The sequence below is a fragment of the Zonotrichia albicollis genome, chromosome 6 (assembly GCF_047830755.1).
Source record: "Zonotrichia albicollis isolate bZonAlb1 chromosome 6, bZonAlb1.hap1, whole genome shotgun sequence".
NCBI classification, from domain to species: Eukaryota; Metazoa; Chordata; class Aves; order Passeriformes; family Passerellidae; genus Zonotrichia; species Zonotrichia albicollis.
Window position 1 is genome coordinate 4,077,911 of NC_133824.1, and position 22,555 is coordinate 4,100,465.

The 22,555-nt window shown below is 43.5% G+C and overlaps 1 long non-coding RNA gene across 1 annotated transcript in view; it reads left to right on the top strand.

Moving 5' to 3' along the window:
- Positions 1 to 1,107: 1,107 nt before the first annotated feature.
- LOC141729322 (uncharacterized) overlaps positions 1,108 to 22,555 on the top strand; it is a 76,727-nt gene continuing 55,279 nt past the window's right edge. Inside the window, exon 1 of the long non-coding RNA XR_012580675.1 lies at positions 1,108 to 10,024. This is a non-coding gene — a long non-coding RNA (uncharacterized LOC141729322). The remainder of the gene's footprint in view (positions 10,025 to 22,555) is intronic.

Below are 22,555 nucleotides of genomic sequence, written 5' to 3' on the forward strand. Positions count from 1 at the left end.
TTGCTCTGAGATCTCCTAAACAAAATGGCCATTATGTGTTTGTAGACGGGGGATCAGTCCCAGTCCTTCTTCCCAGAGGTGGCATCAACAGGTTATTTTTAATTCTGGAAGCAAACCTGAGAGAGGGAGAGAGAAAGAGGGCAGCAAACCATTGTTTCTTGTGTGAATTTGCTTATTGCAATTAACAGTCATTCAGCTGAACATTTGTAATTTGGAATGGTACAGTACATCCTTATTAACCCTGCTGTTTCAGGTGCAATTTGGCACTGCTTCTGTGTGGAATGCTAACTCTTAAATGTCGTGGTTTGTGTGCTTCACATGGCTTCTCCACAGTTTCTGCAGAAGGTGGTTATGATTTTCTTTCTAATCAATATCTATTGTGGATCCGAGCAACACTTAGCAGGAGCAGGAGTTTCTACGTTTCTGGCACTGAAGCAGTTTCTTGACTTGCAGCTTCCTCATTGTTTGCTCTGGATTGAAGATGCTCATTAACAGAATAATAAAATCATTAAATTTATATTCTTTTTTATTGCTGAAGCAATGCCCAAGAGGACCTGTATTATGGGAATACACATTCATTTGTTGCATCCTATACATGAGGTAGGGGTTCCTCAGGGTTTATTTCAACTGCTCCAAGGCAATAATGTCTAATGTGATAGCCCATTTGTTTAGGGTGAAAAAATTCCCCCAGCCCAAGTTATGATTTTTACTTTAATTTCCTAAAAAGTGATGGTTTTCCAAATGACAAGCATTCAAGGTGAAACATTTCCCAGCTCTCCCAGAAGTAAGTTATACGTGCCTTTCTGCATTTGCTATGTAACATTTTCCTTTCCTTTCCTTTCCTTTCCTTTCCTTTCCTTTCCTTTCCTTTCCTTTCCTTTCCTTTCCTTTCCTTTCCTTTCCTTTCCTTTCCTTTCCTTTCCTTTCCTTTCCTTTCCTTTCCTTTCCTTTCCTTTCCCAAGTCAACTTATAGAGCTACTTGACAAGGAATGTGAGTATGGCATAACACAACTGTGTCTCAGTAATCTTAGGGCCTTCTTACTGTCTTTTTGAGACTATTAAAAATATATTGAGGTCCCCAGGTTCCCCTGTTATCAAGACTGCCAAATTGACTTTGGAGTCAAATGAAGGGCATGTCAGTGGGTTCCTAAAGAGGCCAAAGTGGTTCACGTGATTCCAAAGCTGTGCCTGGAAAAAGAGACAAGACACAGCTCCCCAGCAGGGAGTTACTGGGGCACAGCAATGCCTCAGCCATGCCTCTCCCTCTCAGTGTGGCTGCAAAATCAGAGCTGTGGTGGGAAGAGTGCAAACTCAGCAAGATCAGCTCCCCACCATATGGAGATTTCACTGTGACAGCTGAATCTGAATACAACTGATAAAAGCATCTTAAAGGGTGCTTTGTGCCTTCAGAGCAGCACAAAGAAGCTTTATCAGGAAGAAGGAATTGGTCCAAAAGATTTCTCCAGACATGAAGTGTCAGTTATTATGCTAGTTTGTAACTAGCAACTGCAAAGATTCTGTTGAAACCTGGCAAAGCAAAAGGCTGACATGAATATAACAGCTGTATTGATTTATTCAGATGCCCTCATTTTCTGGATGAAACATCTTTAGGTTATCCTGATATTCCTAGGATCTTTTGTCCATCAAGAATCTCAGAATCTAATCATACCAGAGAAAAAGCCTTACCTAACATCGTCAGAAAGAGCAGGTGGGGATATTTTCTGAGAGTCTTTCATTACTGTAGAAATTGTTACAGGCTCTTCTTCAGTAATCAATAGTAGTTCTTTCTTCAGAGTGATGTAACTACTTTTGCTTTCACCTTTTCTGCATGTAGTCATGGGAACACCAAACAACCTGTGAGAATCAGGCTTAGGAATAATTTGAGCATTTGAGATGATTGGGATGTGGTCACTGTATCATAATTTTCCTGTCTGCCAGCTTAGCTGTGTGCCTTACCCCCAGTGCTGTGAGAGCACCAGAACAGGTCTGAGAGGATTTTTCACCCTCCCTTTTATTGACAATGCTCTAGGTAGTTCTAAAGGGATATTTTAGAGTATTCTGGAAGGTTGTTTGAGCCTCTGGATGTTCTTTTGTTGTAAGCAAACTGGCTATAAAAGGTGTATTTCCAAAGCTTGAAGTATTCTGTCCTGAATTCACATGCAGCATGACCCAGGCAGATCAGCCAGACTTCAGTACTGAAGAGATTACACAGGATGGAACCTCTGTGTGTGCTGCCCTGGCAGATTCCTGAAGAGAATCCAGTCAGGAGAATCACCATATAAAGAGCAGTTGTTCTAGAAGCATAGAGGAAAACACTTCAGTGGTCACAGTGGTTTTGTTTGTCTTAGCATCCATCCAGCCCCCTAGTGGATTCACATGTGGGATTCAAGATGTGCCCACCTGTAGGACAGCAGAAAGTTCTTCTCTCTGGCTTCTACCTCAAAGCCTGTAGTCCCTTGTTGATCTGCCTCTTGTGACTCCACGGTTTTCCCCACTGCTCTTAGCAATTTTCTCACCTTGAATAGGAAAATGGTAATTCAGATTTACAGTTTCCCAGGCACCATTCATTCTGTCTCATGGCAGCATGCATAAAATGAGGTAACTAGAGAAGCAATTATTATCCAGCTGTTGGTCTGAAGACACCTCTGAGCTGGATTCTATTTATCCACCTGGGTCTTGAGAGCTAGGAGACATCAGCATATTCACTGGGTGATATTTAGAATGATTTCACTTTCTTCTATAATTTTTTATCTCAGGGGTTGGGAAGGTTTCCAACCTGTGCATATGAAAAAAATGACTAAAAGTGCTCCAGGTGGTATTGGGAAGAGAGTGGCTGTCTTGGGATGAAAACAACTGGCTGTCTTAGCAACCCCCACATACTGCATTGTTAAAACCCAAGGGCAGGTATCTAGTTTTAAATGGATCTTCAGGGAAGCATGATTATATTCAAATATTTTCCTTGCTGAGTTCCAGCATTCTCTATATCAAATATGCTCAGTTTTCAAGTAAAAAAAGTAAAATCCAAATGCTCTCAGGACAATTTCAGCCTAGCCCCTATGAATCAAGCTTGCCATCTTCTCCCTTCTTACTGGTTATGATGAATGCTCTGCAAGGCACATTACACTCTAATCAGCATTTGCATAATCTTTACTATCTCTGTGATTGCAATATGAGGGGGTTATATATAAGCTAGACAGTAATTAACAAGAGCTAGAGAGAACCCAGTTCCAATGATTAGCATGAGGCAGCAATGATTCAGGAGCTGGGAGTCTTTCATGTGCAGCATTGGGAAGAGAGGTGCCCTGCTAAGGGAGCCACTTTGAGTTTCTTAATCAGGAGGGACTATTCAGATTTTTGGGCTCACCTGTTGGATATTGTGTCAAATAATCTTCTACAATCCCACTGCAGAGGCTGCTGTTTTGGTTCTGGGGGATAACAGCCAAGTTCTGTTGGCACCAGCCCACACAAGAGCCATGTCCCCCAGAGAAGGAGCCCTTCCTGCTCTTCCAATGCTGAAAAACCTGTGGTGGAAGTGGTGAAATACCAGCTAAGATTCTGCACAGGTCTGAGCTAGGAGTATTAGAAAACTTCCCTTGGAGCCTTCAGATGATTGGAAAGGAGTGTGCCCAACAAAGCTGGCTGGAAGATTTTCCTCAGTAAATAAATGAGCTCCTTCTCCCAGCAGGGGCCATGGGATGTGTCTCTGTCACAGGCATCTCCCTGCTGACAAATGGCCAGAGGGGGTGGCACCTTGCTCTAGCTGCCCTTGAAACTCAGAGAGGTTCCTTAGGCTGCAGCTCCAGAAAGAACCCTTGGAGCAGCAGAAGATTTAAGGAGAGCTCAGCTTACAGGACAAACTTAGTAATCTGCTGCCAGTGTAGAAAACAAGGGTTCTTTTCAAACCAAAATGAATTTTGCATTTATTTTTTTGTAAGAACAGATAATAATAGAACAGAACCTGTTGTCAAACTGCAGGCAAGCCCAGACACTCTTGTAATTTTAGCAGATGGAGCTGAAGGAGCCCCAGAATATTCTAAGGACAGCTCTCTCACTTTAATAATAGCAGGCAAATGTTGTCAGTGGGTTTGAGGGCAAGGAGCTGCTGTGTTCAGCCTCAAACAGAATAGCTGAACTCTCAGGAGCCTTAGGGAGCTGGGACAATGGGACCTCACCATTCCCTAGGTCACACCACAGCAGTTCCCAGGTCCTTCTGGTTTTCATCCTTCCTAGTTTGTATCCCAGAGAGATAAGAGCCTTTTTCTGATCCTGTGCTACTTTCCTGAGTTCAGTCCTCAGTGTCTGCTCCAGCTGCTAAGAAAAATGCTTTCACATCCTGAATTAAATGCTCCTCTGTTGCAGACAGATGCAAATTAAAATGCACAAAGTCATATGTCATCTTTGCACTGAATCAAAAGCCACAAAAAGCAAATTCTTCTTTGGCCTCGTTCTTACCTGGGGAATGCTAATTTGTCTTTGTGCCATTGCTGCAGTCTGACACCAACATAATCCAGAGCAGAAAGAGGCTCCAAACCTCTCCTGGGCTGTTTAAGATGCTACACAGCCATAAAGCCAAAACCCAGCATCCCTCCCTCCTCCAGCTTCCCCAGGGTATCAGGAAACCCTGATCTTATTCTGGTCTGAGGTCCAAAGTGGAAAGCACTCACTGGTGGTATTTGCTCTCACTTTCTTGGAGTCACTCCCAATGCATACTGTGGTAACTCTGTCAACTCAGCTGAGAACAGAACTATTTTTCATTATCTGGGCCTCCCATTTCAGTGGCTGGGGAGAGAGAAGGTGGCAATCTGCATCTTTCCCTGCAGAAAGAGAAGTTATTTCCAATGGCATTGCTGCTAAAATATAGCTTTGCATCTTTTATGGACCTCAGGAAGTTCTTTATTTATAACAAGGGCATTTCTAAACCTCAAACACATCTGAGGAACTACAAATTGACAATTCTTACAATCTTTATTGCAAGTTTTGTGGTATTTGAGGCTTTTTCCTCAAAGTACCATCCCTTGGAATGATGTGATTATGTAAAAACTCCCATTTTTCTTTCATTTAAACAAAAAGGCAGTAATTTTCCTGCTCTCATGGTTATAGAGAGAAGCATAAAAATATAAACTGAGCATACTGCAAAGGCTGAGGAATCAGAAGGCAAAGCAAAATTAATTGAACACATATTCTCTCCTAAACATTATAACTAGAAGTCCCTTTCCTACTTTTTTTAAAAGATCTGACTCATTATTTTTATATTATTCAGCTTGGCAATACCATATAGATTCATTATGCTCTTGGATAAAATTCTTTGTCACACTAAAGGCTAAATTGAGCCAAGAGTAACTTCACTATAAACAATTACATGTATTGTCTATTCTCAGCTTTTCAAAAACATCATCTACGCTTTACAAAAACTCTGTAACACAATGAAGACTAAAGATTTCATCTAGGCAAGCTCCAGTATATGACAAATATAAAAATTGAAAGGCACAATGGAAATAGAAGCTAATAAAACTTGAAATAGGTGAGATTTATTTCTTTAAAATCTCACTTCTCTGATACCCACCGGACCACAGTCTGCTCTGGGTTACACTAGGGTAAACTCAGAGTAAACCCTGCAAAAATAATCTGACTTTATTGTTCACAACTTATATATTTTGCAGTGAATTGATATCAGTTCTGCTGAGTGTATTTGTCATCCCATTTCTACTTCCACCACTTATATCTAAATCTAGTTAACAGCAATGTGACTGGGGGACTGAGGAAGCACTAATATTAAGCCTGTGTGTGCAACTTCAGCTTGTCTGATATCCCTTCTGCCTTGCTTCTGAATGTGTATTCTGAAGCCCTTAATGATGCAATCATATTTTTTCCTCTGCCTCTCTGAGTAAGAGATTTGGATATGAAGCATGCAGCAAGAGGGACTCCTGCCTTCCAGATCTGTATTTCACTTTATCCTTAAAGAGGAACTTGATGCTACAGAAACCAAGCCCTGCAGAAAATAGATGAAAAGTGGGTATTTGCACACTCAGCTAGTAAGGAATCCAGGATTGCAGAGTTTAACATGCTGTGCTTCAAACACCTTCAATGAGAAGGGGAAAGCATGCACCCTGCAGAAGAAACACTATCCAGGAGTCCTACTTGCAGTCCTCTAATTCATAACCAGAAGGTGTTATCCATTTTGCTACCAGAATGCTGTTGGCAAAGTCTTTTCTTGGATAGATGCGCCCTATAATCAAAGTTGAAAGATGGATAATGAAATTTATTTCTAAAACCCCACCTAACTTCTCCCAAAAATAACAGAGCAAAGTGAAAACCTTGCCAGGCTGATATGAAGATCAATTGAGTGTTTGTGAAGCCCTCAAGAGCAGCAGTGATGAGCACTAGAGAGAAAATTTTAGGACTTGAGCTAGTGCATCACTGACAAAAAGTAAGAGGAATAGAGGTCTTACATGGTTACTCTCAAATCCTCCAAAGCCAAGAGCACCTATCCCTCAAACCCTCTTTTAAAATCCTGTTTACTGCCTAAGAGAACCATCCAGCTGGGATTCAAAGGGCAGAAAAAAGTATGTACCAGAGAAAAACAAATATATAGCACCCTTACTTAGGAGGAAACAGATGGCTTTTCAAACAAACCTGGTTAACACAAAATAAATATGTAGGGCACCACACATTAAATGCTGCAGATAAAACAAAATTACTGAGGGGTCCTCTGTCCATGTTGTAGATCAAAGAAATTCAAGATCTTTGGAAAGAATAGTATCCCACTAAGAACTGCATCATAACACTGTCTTTATTCTGACATGTTTCTGAGTCATCTGAATTTCTGAATCACCTGAACTTCAACCTCATTGTCAACTTGTTCATGTGGATTTCTATTTTGGGTTGAGGGCAAAGAGAGTGATGACTGTTTTTTTCTTTTACTTTCTTTTTTTTAAAATTTTTATTGTGTCATCCAGAGTAATTCATATTCTCATGCTCAGATAGAGGAGACTCTTTACATCCACTTCACAGACTTCTACTCCTTGACCTCAGAGAGAGCTGCTCACAGAGCTGCAATGCTGGTGCTCTGGAGGAAGAGCTCGTCTCCTGCCACCCCAGCATCTCTGCTGTTTAACCACAGCAGAACAGTGAGGCTCAGCAGCCTGGATGCTTTTCCAGGCTCTGACGGGGGCTCATCTTGATGGGCATCCCCTAAAAGGCACCTTACTTCCTCTCATGCTGCTCATTTTTCCTGTTGTTTTAACTTCACTCTCCATTTCTCAGGGATCCCATCCTCATCCAAGTCTCTCTCACATTATAACTTCCAGCTCTTAATTTTCCATCTAATCTGGCCTCTTTCTACACTGTCAATGCCTTTGCACCAAAGACCAGCCATCTTTTAATCATGTTCATTCCTGTTTTTTCTCCCTTGCACTTGTACAATTTCCCTTCCCCTTTATATCTCTGTCACCTCTAAGCCTGTGCCCCACACCAGCCCTCCTTGTGACACCTTTGCCAAAATAAACACCCAGGGTGGATTATTGGAGACAACCATGCTGCAATCCAAACCATCCATGCAAACCAAATCAATCCAACCATGCAAACCAAACCTTTGTTGGTGCATGAAAACTACAAATAACACAAAGTGTTGAAACATGATAAAAAACCATGCAGGAGCAAGGGACAGGATGTTTGTCTGTTGATTCAGGTTCACAGTTTCATTGTCCATCATGCAGTGCACTTCACCTGCACATTTTAAGATATTTATAGGAGGGTCCAGGAAATCTGTAATCTGTCTAGAACTGCAGAGTTCAAGAATCAAGAATTTTAAAATGCTGTGATCTTCTGAAGAGAGCAAAGGAATGGGGATAATTTGGCTTGACACAATTTTTTCTGCAACAGTAGGCTTGGTTTTACAGCCCAAATGAAATGGGAACGTTCTGGTGAGGGTATTTATTGAACAGGAAGTAAATCCAGACTCAGTCAATTCTATACCCTTAAAAATTAGGCAAAAAAATACAAAAATCCCCAGACTTATCATGGCATAGTCAAAAGCTTTTCCCTCATTGAAGAAGGTCAAGGAAAACAGGTTTGAAGACCTAAAATTCACTTAATTTCTAAAGAAAGAGAGAAAAAAAGACAACACCAGATGATTTTAGCATTAAAAGACCCAGATGCAAGTAGAAGGGTCCCACTAAATACAGCATAACCTGAAGCCTTCAAAGGGATAGCAATAACACACCTAATAACCAGTGTCAAATTCTTGTGCCCTTGGAGTATTCCAGTAATAACTGGAATAAGACTGATTTTTGTCTCTAATCTTATCTTATGTGTGTCTCGTTCCCCACAGTTCAGAGAAACCCTGCTGTCTGGAAAAAAGTTCTGAGAAGACAAAGACTGAACAAGTCTTGGCATGACTAGCTAAATTAATAGGGATGGCCTGGGATGCTGAGACTCAGAGATAGGTACTGTAATATCTGGAACAATTATTCTCCCCTTTGTTGTCCCTCAAGAATCTCTAATTAGTTCATGCAACAGATAAGAGCTTTGAAAGGCCTTCAGGATCTTCCCTTGCAGCGCAGTTCCAGCTCTGCCCCAGCGCTCTGCTGATCGACAGGAGGTGAATGGATCTCTTTGTCAAGTGCTCCAGCCCCTGCCTCTTGTGTCATCTCCAGCAGCTGACACACAAACAGCACAAACAACAGCCTAACAACACAACAAAGCAAAGTTTCAGGCACCAAGCTGCAGTTTGAATTCTGAAAGGAGACAGGCACTGCCTGGTGCTGTGCAGTGAGATGGCTCTCCCATGAGAAGGGATGGATTTAGAGCTTTGGTCAGGTGGCCCCTTGCAAATGTGGCAGTGTGAGGAATGTCCTTGTCCTCCAGCTACAACTGCTGGCCTGGAAGCTGCTGCTCTCCCTCAGCAGGGCTGGCAGAGTTGCCATGACTGGCCTGCTCAGAGGTGGGCTGGTCCAGCCTTGCCCTGGGGCAGGTGAGGAGGGCTCAGGTGAGCTGCTGGGGTGTGACAATGACAATCCCGGGCAGGGATGGGACCAACTCAAACAGCTGAAGGGATGATCATGTCTTAAACTGATGCAGTTTCTTCTAAAGTGGTAATGTATATCCAAGGATGTCTCCTCTTTTCAATGCCTCCTGGTTTTGGTAAGTGGCATCTCAGTAGAGTGGTTTTGGGATCTTCTTCTGATCTTACCTTGTCATCTCCATGCACTGGGGGGCAAGGGGTCTGCCACAGACCTGCAGATCCTCCTGGGGCTGGTGTGCAGCAATGCTCAAATTACCCCATCAGTAGGGCAATCCATCTTCACAGCAAGAAAATGCATTAGCAACTCAAAGGCACCACTAAAAGACAGGAAGGAGGCCACAAGGAATTTTCCCTGTACCAATCTCACCACAAAGTTGGTCAAGTTTAGCCAAGAGTCACTCGTATCAGAAGACAATATTCTTTAACTAAAGTTAATTGTAACTCTTAAGTTATGATCCAAATGATAACTTGAAATGAATCTTTAAACCGCATTAAACCAATAGCAGCAGAAAGGCTTGGAGATGCCAGATGGAGCCTGCCCAGTCTTTAGGGTTCCCAGACATGCACAAAGGCAGCAGGCTGCCTTTTAAACCTTGAATGTCTTCACTGTCAACTGACTTTGCCCTCTCTTCTGCCTCCCTCCCTCATCATCACTATGGTGACTACTGTATCACAGCCTTTGAAACTCTCCCTTTCTCTCCCTTTTTCATTCTTCTTCCTTTAGCATCCCTTTTCCTTTTGACCCAATCCTGCCCTTTAAATGATAGGATCAGCTCTGGACTGAGGCTGAAGTCATCCCAGCTGTCCAGCCTGTCCCTGCTGCGTGCTTGTCTCATTGCTCATCAATCATCTCCTGAACTACCTCGCTTTGCCAAGCAACATTTTAAGGCAAACTGAAATAAGCAACAGTTCACCTTGAAACGCACACTCCCAACCGTGACAGCCAGAGGACTGACAGACAAGCAGCTGTACAACAAAGGGGAGGGGAGCGAATGTCCTAAGGTAAACTTTCCCTTCTCTTAAAACAGTCTCCTCTGTAATATGGGTAATGAATGCTCATCCATCTTCCCCTTATTGATTTAATCTTATGTCAAACCTACCTTTTCACACATTCTGGAAGAGGCCCTGTTTCCCTGCACGTGTCACCCCCCATCACATAGAGCAGCGAGTGACAGGAGCAGGGCTGGGGACCAGAACGAGCTGTGCTGCTTCTTGTGCAAGGCACAGCCCCAGAGGCTCCAATGTGCTAACTCAACTTCAGCTTGGCAAATCAAGTCTGAGGCTTCAGGCACAGCATCTCAGCCCTGTGTGCCCCCCTCAATTTATTGGAAGGGAGAGAAAGTATTAAAAGCATCAGATATGTGAAGGATCAACTGTTATTTTAACGTGACTTGCTCCCTTTCGCATTTTATACCGATTTCCTATAGAAATAAAGCTTATGAGATCAGCTGGGAAATGCACATCTCTCACCCTTCAATCTTCTTTCCCCCATTAGCCAATTTCAAGAGCACTTAATAGAAAGTACAGTCCTTCAAGCCTAAATTAATTTTTACAGGATTTATAAAAAATAGTGGCCGGGAAGCAGGGACCATGGTTTGGACTTTCCCAAGCTGACCTCTAATGATTTTGCTCCTGTAACCCTATTTCTGGAATATCACTTTGCTTTAAAATCCTTTAAAGGGGGGGGGAATAAGTGGGGTGTCAGGGGTGAATTATGTGTGGAATGTTGTAAGGGCAAAGCAAAGGGGAAGCACAGTGCCATGGTGAGTACAGCAGTGCATCCACCAGCACCATCCACAGCAGCCCCTGTGGTGCTGCTCAGGGAAAGGCCAGACAGGATCCTCACAGCCCCCTTGGGCAGCATGCCATGGGCAGGCACAGGAATAGGAGGGGAACGGGGCAGGATATTGCAATGCCAAAAACAGTGTGAAAAAGGCAGGAAGCCTCATGTAGCTGTGTAACTCTGTCACACTGCTGGGACCAACAAGCTTCTCCTGAGCAGCCCACCCTGTGGTCCAGTCAGGGACTAACCAAGCCTGGCCTAAAGGTCTGAAGTCTGACTTAATACGAGCCATAAAAGGATACTGTAGATTAGGGATATGTCATCCAGGAAATGTCTAAATATAGTTTTACATGAAATGAACACGGGGTGCTGACAATGACTGCCATGAACACGTGACCTTAGGATAAGGATGAAAAATTAATCAATTAAAAATGTATAATAAGAGATAGCAGCCACTGAGGAAGTGCACAGCACAGTACAAAGGGCTGATTGAATACCAGGGAGCAGCTGTGGCTCAGTTCTTCCACCTTTAGCTGCTGTGCCATACAAGCCCTGGTACCAGTGTTTGGAACTGTCCCTGCTGTGGAGCCCTGGGGTGAGCCCTGTGCTGCCTAGAGCTGTGGGAAAGAGCTGCACAGTGCCAGAAGCAGGAAAAGGACATTCCCTGGCTGGAGTTTGGGCACTGGATGGAAGGTCAACAGTGGAGATGGGCTGTTGGTGGGCCCCATCTCTGGAGCACAGCAAGTTCTGGAGGGTGTTGTGGTTAATGGGATGTGAGAGACCTTGAGAGCTCAATGAGTGTGGAGGAGTGGGGTGAGGCATTGCCCTGTTTCCCTGGAGCTCCCCAAGTGCTGGGAGTTGTCACTGCTCCACCACAGCCCTGCTGTTATTTATGCTGACAGCAGCAGCTCACACAGCCCCTCAAAGAGAAGGTTCAAGTCAGGGGAAGGGATGGGTTAAAAAGGAGGAGGAAATGACAAGACAATCTCAAGAGAAACCTGGAGCAGCAGAAAAACACAGAGGCTGTAAAGTGCAGAGAAGATGGAAAGGAGGATGAAAGGCTGAAGGCAGCAGAGCAGCCGTGGGGAGGTCAGGAAGGCTGAGTGGCTGAAGAACATGGATGTTGCAGGGCATGACATGCTTTATGCTTTATGCAGAGATAACAGTAGATTTGAGTATAATTAACTTAAAAGTCAATACTGCCCTTTCCATGATAGGAACATAGATCTGCAGAGAAACAGGCTTCATTATTTTTCCTGCTTACAGGATGACCTACTCCCAGGGAAAGTCACTCTCTGCTGGCTCTTGTAAGGTACCAGAGGTGACAACAACTGTCCATTTTGGCAAAAAGGGAAAAGGTTATTTTAAATAGGCCACAGGAGATGTTGTTCTCCTTTGTTTCTCCAAAGCTAAAATAAAAGATGAGGATAGAAATGGAGGGCAGGAGGGAAGAGGTGCAGAAACAGAAAAGACAGCAGCTGTTGTGGTGTTTACTCTTCCCCTCCATCTCATTGTGGAAGGAAGGACACAGCTCACTCTCACCATTTCCTCTGAGATTACTGGTACCAGCATTGGGCTGATCAGGCACTGCTCAGCCTTCCTGAGCACCCTTGCAGCACTCTAACAAAAATGCAGTCCTGGCTGCCTAATCTACAGTGAAATAGGGGCACAAGCAGATAGAGAAGAGGAAACAGGGAGAGGAAGGAAAGAAAATAAGAAACTGAAACCCAACAATGAAGATATTGGCTAGATCCTTTCCTTCAATTCCCCTAACTACATAACTTTTCTAAGATGAAGTAGATTACACCCATTTTAATGACTTAGATGTTTCTGGGGTTTGAGAAATGTTTGGGCAGGGCAGACCTGAGAGTTAACAACTCCCCCAGAAATGTTTACTTCACCTGGTGCCCACTGCAAACCCAATATGGGCAGACACTTCGCTCACTCATTATTTAGCCTTTATTAATCACCTCTTAGTTTGCCATGTGAATCTACAGAACCCTGAGTCCGTGACAACAGGCCTTTTCTGCTAATCAATTCTGTGTTTTTTTTATAATTTCATTAGTTTGGTTTTTTTTTTTAATCATGTGGAGGGGCTGAGTTCAGCCCTGGGTAACCCCAAATACCTTATATCTCTTGATTTTCACATTTTCATCTCTCTGTATTCAACCACAGTTAGTTCTGCTATAATTAAATGTTGCAAAACTGCTGCATTTAGAAGCGCCCAAGAAAGTCCCCACTGCCCATAGCTGGAGCCTGTGTTTGGGGCGTTTTGTTCATGGTGGTTTTGTATGATAGGCTGAGGGTCCCAGCTGCTAATTCTCTCTCCCTGCATTTCAGTGGTGTCAGTCCCACCTCAGCCATCCCAGCACAAACACTCTGAGAGTACAAATGCAAGGAAAAATAAGTTGTTAAAATATTGACCCTGCAGTATGGAGTGAAGCAGAGAGTCTCCTGAGAAATCTTCCTCTGCCGCATTTTATTAAACAAAAATAACCTGCAGAGGCCAGAGAGTCGAATATTTGCCCAGGCCCCAGTGAAGAGATTTGATTTTTATTGTACTTTTGCCTCTTTCCTGTGAAGGAAGGAGGATTAAAACACCTCCCCAGGTGGACAGGGGAGTCTGAGCAGGGCCCAGTGTCCAGGTAGGCAGCTGACAGTGGGGATGGTGCTGGGGCTGGGGGGCAGAAGGGCCAGGAGCAAAGAAAAGCAGACAGGCTTTCTGCAGCACTCAGTGACACACCTGCATGGAGCCACCCAAAGGACTGATCCTCCAGGACATTCTATACATCTTAACTTTATGCTAACAGAGCTGAAACAGAACTCAACAGACATTTGCCCCCACTAAATTTTCATGAGTCAGCCAGGTCTTTGTTTTTCTTTGGATCCATCATTTTGTAATAACCTGGCCATTGCTCCAAGAGGTGCCTCAGAGCTGAAGGACTGGTAAAGCTGAGGAGCAGAGGTGGGCAAGGACCACACCAGCCCAAGAACTGAACCAGTAGTCCTTGACAAAACTAAATCATCACCTAATACTTTTTAACGCATTTTTTTCAAAGTGTAAAGTCCAAGGATTAAATCAAAGTTGTTGCATTTTCTGAGGTCCCCCGACGAAGGGAGGAATGATGAATCTGACTCCATGTTCTTAGAAGGCTAATTTATTATTTTATGATACTATATTATATTAAAGAATACTATACTAAACTATACTAAAGAATACAGAAAGGATACAGACAGAAAGCTAAAAGATACTAAAGAAAAATTGGTGACTTTCTCCTCAGAGTCCAACACAGCTTGGCCCCTCATTGGTCATTAAGTTAAAACAATTCACATTAAACCAATGAAACAACCACCTGTTGGACAAACAATCTCCAGACCACATTCCAAAGCAGCAAAATACAGGAGAAGCAAATGGGATAATGTTGCTTTCCTTTTTCTCTGAGGCTTCTCATCTTCCTAGGAGTGAAATCCTGGTGAAGGGATTTTTCTAGAAAATATGACAGTGACAGAAGTTATCTAGAGACTAAAGTATATGTACTGGTCTCTCTAGATTCTCCCCAAGCCCCCAGAGGTGATCCCTGTGATACTGGGAGTTCAATGCCTCACAGAAAGACACCAGCCCCTTTCAGTTCATTTCTTGCTCTTCCATGGAAATACCCACTTTAATTCTCTTCATTTCTCACCCCTCAGGCAGCCTTATCTGCATCTTAACTTCAGAAGGTTACTTTGGGGAAATTATTTCACACTGTGCTGTATTTGGGATGTTCAGGATGTTGCATTGAGGGCTGGCCCATTCCTTTATTAAATAAGGAGTCATCAGCATGTTTTCAAGCTGCTCAAGCATCAACACAACCTGAAGTCCTTTCTCACACATCAGTGGCCAAACCCAGCCCAGAGCTGCAGCTCCCAAGGTGGAAAGCATGAAGCTACCCTACTTCTTGGTCATCAGCTAAAAAACAGATCACAAGGCAAGGCCCAGGCATGATGTGTGCCACTAACATTCAAAATGAACAGCTGCTTGTGGGTCACTAAAAGCCCTTCTTTTTCTCTATCTAAATTATGCATTTCTTGGGTTATTGCCAAATATTTTTCACCTTCACATGCAAGAATTGCAAGAGGAATTTTTATTTAGGTGACAGAATATCCCTGGGAGAGCTGGGAAGCCCGTGCTTCTACAAACACAAATTGGCACATGGGTTTCCACGGGCCAGCACTGCTTGAGACTGTGTGAGCAGTGTCTGGGGAAGCTGAGACACGGCAAAGGAGCAGCCTTCCTCCTGGACATGTAGTGTTTCCAATAAAAGGATGTTCTGTTCTCTGCCACCTCTAAAAACAACACTGTTTCTGTCACCCCCAGGTTTGTTTTGCTACGTCTGATATTTTTAAATTGTTTATTAAAGCACTGCTGGTTTAATTGGCTGTTTGTAATAGCATGAGATGTGTGCTGCTGGCTCGAGCCAGGAGCCAGAAGGCTTCTCCCACCCCACTGACACTCCCAGGCCTTCATGGCTCACAGAAAACCCCTTTCCAGCACTAAACCTCCTTCATGTGGTTCCATGCCACCACCAGCTGGGGTGAAACCGCTGTGAGAAGGTCCCTCAGAGTCTGAAATCATGCACAATATCACCTCGCTTTAATTTCACCGTAATTATTAAAATTTTCCTTCAAATCCTCTTGCAACCACAATATAGAAAGAGTTTATGTAAAAGTCTCCTCTCCTCTCCTCATTGCATTTACCAGAATAATGATGCTGCAGGACCATTGCACTGGAAACTGTTATAAGGAAAACTCATTAAATTTCATTGCAGAAGTGATCAAATATGAAATGTACAGAGCAAAATAATTTCAAGGAAAGATCCTAAAAAAACCCATTTCAGGAAAATGAAAATGCAGCTGTTTCCAGAAGAAGAGAAGACTGTGCTTATGTAGTTACAATGCTAAAACAAATACTAATAAAATATGGAAATCATCTTTGTAATACTTAAATGAAGTCATTGCTAATTAAGTGACTACTTACACAAAATACACTAAACAAAAACAATGTTAAAAATACAATATTGAGACATAAATACACAAAAGGGCAATTCTAAATTAAGTAAACTTTTTGCTTAATGCAATTCTTATAAAAATTACACTTTTCCAGAAGGATACCTAATTCCCAGCACGTAATTTTTCACCAGGCTATAGAGTAAGAATGAATAAATGGTTGTTTACACAGTTTAATTAATGCTCCATATCTCACATCCACAGATAAATGTTTGGGACTCATGGTCTCTAGCAACGTGAACAAGCTGCCAGGTCTCATTTCATTCTGTTTTTCTTCCTGTCATCCTGCATGGTCCAAAGTCACTTCTGCAGAGGAATGGGTGACGTTGATGTCCCCCTATGCCACGCTTTCCCCAGAACCAAAAGCAAGTAACATTCCATGAATCCTGTGTCACCTTTATGGAGGAGGCAAAAGTTGAGGAAAGGAAAGTGAAACTAAGAAAAGTACTCACTCCTTTTGAGGGGGAGGCACCAGCCCCTGGAAAAGTCCTTATTAGACAAAGCCTTCCTTCTGTTTCCAAATTCCTCATGCAGAAATGCAGACAAGGAAAAATTTCCTCCTGTCCTTGACAAAAGAAATGGGGATGTGCCCTGTAGGAAAAGCTGCTGAAGGAAAGTCAGCATTGGCACAAGAACAAGTGGGTCTGAGCTGGCCACAAATCCCTTTAAGATGGCAGCAGGAAGCTGGTGGCCCTGGGGTGGGACAGGATCCTAATTTAGTGTGGAGAGGAGTTTGATGGATTCATTAATGGAGTGTGATCACCTCCAAAGGCAGGCAATTTGTCTCAATGGTACCCGAGACCCCACCTCTGTTCCCAAATCCCACTGTACTTTCTTTGCCTCGCTTTTGCCAACCTCTCACACTTTCATGGACCCACACTTTGAGCACCACATTTCAAGAATAAAGGCCCAAAGCACCAAAAATTTGGATGCTATTAATGCAGCGCCGCACAATTTTATACAATTACACAGGTAATTGTAAGGTAAGACCAACTCTTTCATTTAGAAACACAGGGCCTACCAAGGACTGCAAGAGTACATACAGATCCATCCCAAAATAATGCTTTCTGTATATTTCAGGAATGAGCCTTAACTATACTTAGGATAAGGAATTTGTCTTCATGTGATGAGCGTGACCTCATCTTCCACAAAGGGAGAGGTTGTGAGAAAGCAGACACTCCTCTCATCTGCAAGGTCCAAATCACCAGTTTATTTCATATATTTAAAGTACTGATCTGGAACCCATTGCCATAGTGTCTGGGTGCCTCATAGTCTGCCTAAAAATAAACAAATATCAGTTACCCAACTGGGTGACTCATAATCATACACGAGCCCCTTCCAGTGTGAGCAGATTGGCTGGTTAATTAACTTGAAATCTGACTAACAGACGATCCTAATGCTTTCCTCAAACTACCATCAAACCACTTAGTGTGTGTAAAAGGGTCAAAGTGCACAAAGCTGGTAAACTAATTGCCTCTAGCCTCGTACATCATGTACTAGGAAAAATTCCCTGTTCACATCCCAGAATTCATCCTTATTGACAAGAAACGCTCAGAGCTCTTTCTGTTCCACATTCAAAATATGGGCAGAAGGGCAGGTTTTCATCATGGTACCAGTGAAAACAGTTCAGCAAGGCATGAACCCAGCAAAAAATTCAATCCACTCTTGAAATACTCAGTGCAATGCTCATATATTGTGTTGTTGATGCTTCTGATAACTTAACCTCACCTTCCATGCCCTCCACACTCCTAAAAAATACACAATCTATTGAGAGAATCCTTCTGAATCTGGATCTCATAGGAAATATTTGTTCTAAATAACACAAGTATTTTTAAATGAAAATGTTTCTGAATGAGCAGAGCCCATTGTGACTCAGTAAGTGGCTCATTTCCTTGAGTTTAGCTTTTTGGTTTTAAAAACTCCTGTCTTTCTATAAGTATACACACACACACAAGACTACATTAATAGATATAGAGAGACAGATACAGATATGTACAGGTATACATAAAAATATATAGGGCCCCATGGAGCCCTCTTTGCCAAGCCAGACTCAGCCCAGAGGAGCTTTGCTGGCAAGCACAGGAACTTTGCTGTCCTTTGACTCAGCAGCAGCCCTCACAGTGCCAGCAACATTAGTTCAGCTACCATTCAAAAGTGCAGAAAAAATATCTGGGCCTAATTTCCTTAGAAAGCTACCAAACTCAATTGTTCCAAGAAAAATAAAATTCGCCCTTGGGGGAAAAAAATAAAACAAAACAAAACCAAAACCGAAAAAACCCCACAACCAACCAAACACAGCTACAGATGTTGTGGCATCTCTATGAAGTGTTACAATTGGCCACCTTTAAAAGAAAATTGAAGTTTAAAGCCATGTCTTACTCCACATGCTGCTTGCTTTCCAGTCTAAACAACTCCTCTGGGCTGGAGCAGAAAGCCAGGGGGTCCTGAGAGACACTCCTTATCTATAATCATCATCTATAACTGCATTTTCCTCTAGCTGGCTCCAGCATTTTCCTGGCTAAACCCCACCATTCCCATGCAGGGAAGAATCTCTGGAAGTCAATACAGAACTGCAGCTCTAAAGTCATCCTGAATTGACTTTTTCAGCCTCCCTGCAGGTGCCAGCCATGGTTGCTTTTTGACATCCCTGCATTACATTGGCTTTGTTTGTACAAATGAGTGAAGTTCTTCCCCGGTGACTGATTTGAAGAGACTTATTACTACCAACAGCTGCAGGAACACTCTTTTTGCTCAAGACATAAAAAATGTGGAGTTTGGAGCCAAACAACCAGACAGGCAAAGTAAAGCACACTGAAGTTAATGAGCAGACTCTTACCAGATTCAGAGGGACCAGAAATTCACCCTTTCTCCTGGGGGCTGGCAGGTGTGTGCAGTTGTGCCTTGATTTGGGGTTTATTTCCAGCTCACACCCCCCATGTCCAACTGGGCAGCCCTTGCACACAGCAGGATCAGGTGTAAAACCAGAGCTCACATCACAAAGAGGTCTTGTATCTCCAGCAATCCCAGCATTTTTCTGCTCAGAATTGCATGCTGGCCAGCATGTTTAATGAATGAGAAAAACATCTGGTCTCATAACTGCTCCTGTGGGCTCCACAGAGCTGAGCTGAGGCAACTCTTCACAGCTAAACGTGCACGTACAACGCTCCTCTCGGTGCTGCTGCTTGAGTTTTCTATCAGCCTTCCAAAATGTGTGAAAACAAAGATAATTCAGGTTTTCACCTTACTCTATTGACTGTTTCAAAGTGATGTTCACCAGTGCCTACATAATTATCTAAGTGAGATAATACAGAAAACACCTTTCAAGCTGCAGGGCTGCACCAGTGGATGAGCTGTGCATATCATTTGTACTGTGAAAAATAGTGTAGAAGGAAGTAGGGATTTGTGCTAAGTTATCAATCAAAAGTTTTTGGGGTTTCTGGGGGAGGTTTTTGATTTGGTTGGGTTCATTTTGTTTTGGGTTGGATTTTTTTTTTTTTTGGCAGGAGTTATGAAACGACATGAAAACAAATGGAAAAATGTGTTGTAGAGGCAAACACAATGCTCACCACAAAAGACATCCCAAAGAAAAAAAATAATTCCCAACATTGTGCTATGTGGGTTTTGTTTCAGGAATAATAATTAGCATGAATAGCATGAATATGCAGTTTTTCTGAACTGACAGGAGTCTGAACAAAGGCAAGAAAATCTTCATCTTGTGGGGTTTTCCATTTATTTTAAGATGCTTGTAAATGCCATGGGATATTTTCAGCCTAGTGTTGGGATTGTGGTAGAAAATGCAGACAGTTTCATGGGCTACACCTGGCCCTTTTCTCTCCACTGCATGGTTTTCTGGATAATTAACTGCAGTTGCCTTTTAGGCTTCCTTCTTACTATAGAAAAGATCTACACAGAGCTACGAGGGGAAAAAAATTAGCTGATTTTACATGAAAGTAGCAGCAAAACAAATTATACAGTGGATGTGGTCAAACCTATGCAGTGAATACACGAGAAAAATAGAGATATTTTAATTATTTTGAGTAAAAGCAGTGTGATGCTGAGACTGGAAACATCCTTTCATCATTAGCAAAGGCCACCAGTCTTTGCTGGGGGTCAGAGTCTTGTCTCTATGAATGGGGATTTCTCATTGAACACAGGTACACACACCCCTGCTCATTGAGTGGGGTCCTTTTCTTCTTCCTATAGGTAAAGCAGGAGATGAAACAAGAAAGGAGATGGCACAGAACCAACAGATGACTTTAAAAGACATTCAGAATACAAGTTTTATTTCTGTCTGAACTAAGTCATTTGTGGCAGTGCACTGTGTGCTGTGGCCATTACACTGCAATAAAGGGAATTCTGCCGTGAATGTTACTGAAGGAAAATAGCTTCTGTTGTAACTCCCACCTTGGGAATTGTGTCTGGATTTGTTTTTAGAATGGAGGGATTTTCTTCCTTGCTTTAAAGTTCCAGTGTAAAAACCACCTTCATATCTTTTGTTATTTGCTTATTTTTAATTGATTTCAGTGCCCGAAAAGAAATGGGTCCCTTTGGTTTGGGTGAAACCCTGTGGAGGAGCAACACCCATGCCTGGGGGGCTGCCTGTGCCAGTGTCCTCAGGAAAGCCTTTCCTTTTGTTCCACTCTGTGATTTGGTGACATTTCTGAAGAGCCTGGGCTTGGCCCCTCTTGCCTGTGTATCCTGAAGCACCAAGAGCAGCGAGTTCTGTCTCAGAGGCTGCAGCAGTGCTCTGCAGCACACAGGGCTGCACTCACCCATGCAGGGCACACAGGCTCTGGAACAGTCCAGCTCAGACCTTGCTCCAAATGGAAGCAATTGCCAGGTGCTACACATGGATGGCTGAGCTAGATCAGAAATGTTGGGATCTCTCACTGCTCAGAGTGACCCCAAGAAAAGCTGGAAAGTCTCTTTTCCCAGCCCGGCTCTTCATCTCTCGCTCTCAAGGTTGTTTATTGCATCTTATCTATAAAATTCTTTCTCCTGGCCTGCTAAGGTCTGCTCAGCATGACAGACAGAGGCACTCTGCCTGTCCCCAGTGTGGTGGTATGTCTTTATACTAAAAGCTCCGTGTACAATATTTACAGTTACTTTCCAATACCCATCAACTATGTTAGACAGTGAGCTTCTACTCTAAACCAATCTAAAAGTGCCAACATCACAGCAGAAGATGGAGGCCAAGAAGAAGAGGGAGAAAGGCTGGGCATGCCCAGATCCCTCCATCTTGCCCCCTGAACCCTCATTCTAGAAGCCCCAAAAATCTACTTTTTCACCCCATGATAACTTCACTATTATTCTACTTAAACTGTTGTGGCTTACTGATCTTCATATAAGGTTGGTAACTCCATCGGTCATAATCAAAACCACAGGGGTCTTGGGCTCTGTGCCAGGGTCTCTGGGCCCCCTGGCAGGGTCTTGGCTGCTCAGGACAGCCAGAGGGATGCCCTGGGTTCTGACACAGAAATAGGTTCTAAAGTCTGCAGAGACCTCACAACTGAGAGAGCTTGGGGCCAGGTTTTTGTCATGATACCAGTGGCAGAGGGACTCAGAACACCTTGTGATCATCTGGTCATGAAGAAAGGACTCTCCCCAGCACTGCTGCTGTTTGGGGTCACTGATGGCAGGCAGATGGATTTCAGAAACCCCTCCCAGGCCCGGACCCTGTGATTCAGTCAGCAGCTGATGCTGCAGCAGCCGTGCCAGCCCGTAAGCCCCGGAGGCATGTCCCCTCCATGCCAGCAGTGTGTCTGTGTGACACCCAGCCCTGCCTGCCCTGCCTCTCTCATATCACAGCCCTGAAATACCTGCTGAGCACCACCAGCACCAGCAAATCCACGTCAGTTCCCACACTGGTTTACAGCAGCAGCACAAACCCAGGCTTTGAGCACAGTCCTCAGGTATTCTGGAACCTTGCCATCACCAGCGTCTAAAGCTCCCTCACCCACTTATTCTTGCCGAATTCAGGAGAGAAATCACAGCATCATCACCTCTCTTTCTACTAATCCATCATCATCCAAATTTGTCTTTGTTAGCATCCTTCCCCAGGCATGTTCAGGATGTTGTTGCCTTTCTCCCCAGAAGACTTACACCCCAAACAACCTGGCAGCCCAGGTCAGGTTCAGGCAGGGGTCTCTCTGAACTCACTGTGCTGGGTTTTGGCACAGGCAGCCAAACCACCCTGATGATTTCCAGGGCTGTCTTGGTCTGTATCACCTGATTGCTCCTGTTCCAGGTCATCACTGCTGGCCAGCATCTCCAGGCTGTGCTACAAGGTTTGTCCATGGGGAACATCTGAGGGGAGCTGCTCCCCTGTCCATTCCCCTCCTCCCAGAGCACTATGGCATGGCAGGTCCAACACTGATGGAAAGGCTGCCCTGCCCCTGGGCTTTAAACAAACCTGGAGTCTCAGTGTCGTGGAGCCCTGCTTGGGATCTTCACACAGTGAAACAAACAAGTGCAATCAATCAAAGAAACAGGTAATACTGTGTACAGCAAAAAGTTTCATTTTCTACAAACAACATCTTAAAGGTGAAGCTCAGTTCTTACCAGATACCCAGAGAAAGAAGAGTTGCTGTTCCTTTCCTGTGTTAGGAATGGTAACAGGTCTCCATACTCATGGAATTTAGGGAGCTTGGTATTTCTGAGGTTCCTGAAAATTTGTATCATTTGGTCAAATGAGTTAAAGATCT